Consider the following 3,766-nt stretch of genomic DNA (forward strand, 5'->3'; position numbering starts at 1 on the left):
CATAGTTTAAGGTAACAGTACTACTGGCCTTCATCAGAAAGATAGAAGGATCATTAGTCTTTAGTTAGGAAAAAATACATGATGTATGAATAATGGCAAAGGCTTTGACAAGAACTTGGACAATAATTCAAATGAAATAAAGCAATGGAAATTGCTTATTAAATGGAAATTCTTTTTTCTATGACTTTTTTATGATTCAATTATTAATGGAATGGTCATAAGAACCTTTGATTGTACATATCAATACAACCATATACTGTGATTTGACAGCATCCTCAAATTTATAATAAAAAATTTATACAAAATTAATTGATCTATTCTTTGGGGGTTATGATATTTAGATATTATAGGTAAAACTATAATATCTTTATTTTAAAGAGAAATGTGTGTGTGTGTGTATATATATATATATATATATACACACATATATAGCAATTATAATGATGTAGATTACTAGATCTCAGCTAATTAGAACAAAGGGAGACCCCAGTCCAAATTTAAATGTAAATGGGAATTCCATTTCGTCAGATTCCATGCCACTAAGGGTTGCCTTATATCAAAGCCTCTGAAATTATTAATGAGAATTGTCTCAAACTAACTTTCTCTTCCTCTATTTTATAACTGAAGAAATCTTATTTATTTGCACCTATGAGAACAGTGCTATAGCTGAATGGCCTGGGCACCTACCTCCCACAGCAGCTGAGAATGTATTTATTTATTATAAAGACTATGTTATGAAGAACATAACCATTGTTCTTTATGGTTATGGAGACTGAGACCAAGAATGAGTGGGGCCACATCATAATTGTAGGAATGGAGGGACAGACCAGCACCACTGAACCTACTGGTTTTACATTTAATCAGTATCATGGGGTATAGTTCACCCACTGAAAATATACATACCACAAACCTGTTTCAAAAAGTAATTATTTCTAACAAAGAAGCCTCATAATTACAAATAATGAAGTATATGGGTTTTTTTTTCCCCTTCCTCACCCTTTTTCCCTCAATCAAGGAGTATATGATAAGTACATTGATTTCATATGTACATTCTCAATGCTAATTTCAGTTGAGCTGCTTCTTTTTCTGGCCCATGTATGTTTTGTGTTTCCATGTTTCTGTGACTAACAAATTAGTCCCACTCTATAGCTTCAAAGTGAAACCCTGTGAAGCCTCCTCATCTTTCTGCCTCCTGTCCCTAGCTTGTCAATTTGATTTTCTTCTTAGGCTTTCCCCCCTTGCCTAGAAAGGAACCCTCAGATTTCAGATAATCATCCTAATCCCCCAGGTAGGGATCATTCTTGATATCTGCAAATCCACTTGTGAGTTCTGGGATATTTAGACTGGCATAGAGCACCACATGGCTAGAAATTAGAACAGCAGAAACTACTCAAACACTGTTAAACATGAAAGCGCTAACCACAAGAACTGGGCTCAAGGACTCATTATAAGTAAATATTGGGGAACTTTCCAGATGGGCTCTATCCATGATGAATAAAGCATAAGCAATACCCCTTATTCTAATAAGGACAATAGTTCCCTAACATAGTAGTTATTCAGTTAAGTCTTTTCTTCAAATCCCAAAGCATGCATCAGCTGTATTATTTCTTTCCCAAGGCAGAATGAACACATGTTGAAACAGAGTTTCTTCCTCTCCATCTTGGGATCTTTTCACTCTGGGCTTTTTACTAGGAAGAGATGTGCTGGGGCTACTAGTTAGCCAAATGCCATTTGAGTGGTAAAAGGAGTATGGAAATGTTAGAGGTTTATGTTCTTCTGACATGTAAATTCCTCTCTTTCAGCAAGACAGTGGGATTCAGTTGAAATAGTAGATTCAGTTCTTAGTTTCCTTTCCTTTACATAATTAAAAAAAAAAACTCTTTTACAATCATACCTTTAACCAGTTAATCTAGATTTCATCTTTTGCTGAAATTCTTCTCCGGCCAATGCCAGACTTCTTGAAGGTTGTAATAGAAAGGGCCCTTTCCTCCCAGATAAGCAATTTTCTGTCTCTGCACAATACACACACGTTCAAAGGCTACCCCATAAGCTACATTGGCATTATTGCCCATGTGGTCAGTCACAACTCAGCACTGAGGTGGCAAGGAGAAATGCTCCAGAAGCTGGTGGGCTGTTGCACAACGGTCTTCCTGGTTCTGGTGCTTCTTCACTTCAAAAGACAAAGAAGAATCACCAGGGACTGCCCGACCATCTGAAGGATGAGCCTCATTAATGTAGACCAACAGGAAGTCAACCACTGATGGGAATTCTTCCACCAGTTTGCTGAAGTAAGACAGCTGGCTAGTGAAAGGAGGTCAAGTGGCTGAGCCAAAGTTGACCACTAGTGGGCGCTGAGGGCCGACAGAGTCAAGAAGGTGGTACTCGGCTCCATCGACCATCTTCACCTGGGCACCATTTCTACTGCTGTCACCTCCTTCAGAATAGGAGACATGCACCACACTGGAATTGGGGGCATCTTCACCCAATTTCACCTGCTTGTAGGCATCGGGGAGGAAGCTCTTCCAGATGCAGCTCATTCCCTCTGAGGTCAGCATGCGTCTCCACTCCCTGCCCTTGGACTTGGAGTGGCTCAGCAGCAGCACCATGTGCCCCAAGTCACGTGGAGCAATGGTTCAAAACCAGTTTATTTTAACTTCAAAATGTTTATTCTATCTAGATCCCAATGCAGGGAAACAAATGAATGGAGGAGCAGGGGCTCAGCTCCTGGGATTCCTAATTCAGTTCTTCCCACCTTGCTGTACTCTGCGTGTGCACACTTTTTGTTGCTGGGAGGTCCCTATGGTGTCCCTTGTAAGATGATCAGGTCAGGGTCACCACTTGCCTGGAACGGCCAACAATCCTTATGCCAAGGGATGAAAGATTACTCCAAACTTTGCTGTGAAAGAGAGGAGAAGGCAAGAGGATCAATGCTCAGAGACAAGACCTTAAATGGAAATTTGACAAAAGAAATTCTTGGTATTGTATTTTGCAGATAGGAATACTATATTGTGTTCACACTAGCAAACAATTGTTAATTAAAGTAAAAATAACTTGTTTGCTAGAACTTGCTGAAGAAATAAGCATTCTCCTATGCTTTTACCCTTCAAGTATTTTTACGTAGTATTTGTTGTAAAAACAGTCCTTTCATTCTACTCGGAGGAAGAAGTCAAACTGATGAGAACACAATAAAAACTGGGTTTTTTGTTTGTTTAGACAATTTATCTAAAAAAGCCTGTTAGATACAGTCAACGCTGAGAAAAATCTCAAAGGGATTATGCTGAGTATAAGAAGGCAAATCTAATTTAACTATGTGCCAAAAATCCCAACACTATTTAATGGCATAAACTATATTTTACAACTAACAATATAAAATTCACAATGTCTGTCATTTAATAAAAAATGAAGAGGCATCTAAAGAAGCAGAAAAATAAGACTCAAATCCAAAAAAATTATATAATTGACCTATTGGATATCATGACAGCTGATATAATTAGCAGACAAGGACTTTTAAACAGCTATCATAAATATGCCCCATATGTTCAAGAAGAGAAAAATATGAGCATGATGAAAAAAGAGATGGAAAAAGCACAAAAAAGCATATATTTAGAAGCCCAAATGGAAGGTCTCAAGTTGAAAATTATAGTATCTGTAATTAAAAACATATGGATAGGATTAATAGCAGATTAACCAAAGATCCATAACCTTGAAAATATGGAAATGGTAAATATCTGAAATGAGGCAGAGAGACAAAGATAATAGGAAAAAA

At 37.6% G+C, this 3,766-nt stretch overlaps 1 pseudogene; it reads right to left on the bottom strand.

Moving 5' to 3' along the window:
• Positions 1-1,916: 1,916 nt before the first annotated feature.
• LOC113917749 lies at positions 1,917-2,606 on the bottom strand (annotated as a pseudogene).
• Between the last annotated feature and the right edge of the window lie 1,160 nt (positions 2,607-3,766).

Source organism: Zalophus californianus, chromosome 1 (genome assembly GCF_009762305.2).
Source record: "Zalophus californianus isolate mZalCal1 chromosome 1, mZalCal1.pri.v2, whole genome shotgun sequence".
NCBI classification, from domain to species: domain Eukaryota; kingdom Metazoa; phylum Chordata; class Mammalia; order Carnivora; family Otariidae; genus Zalophus; species Zalophus californianus.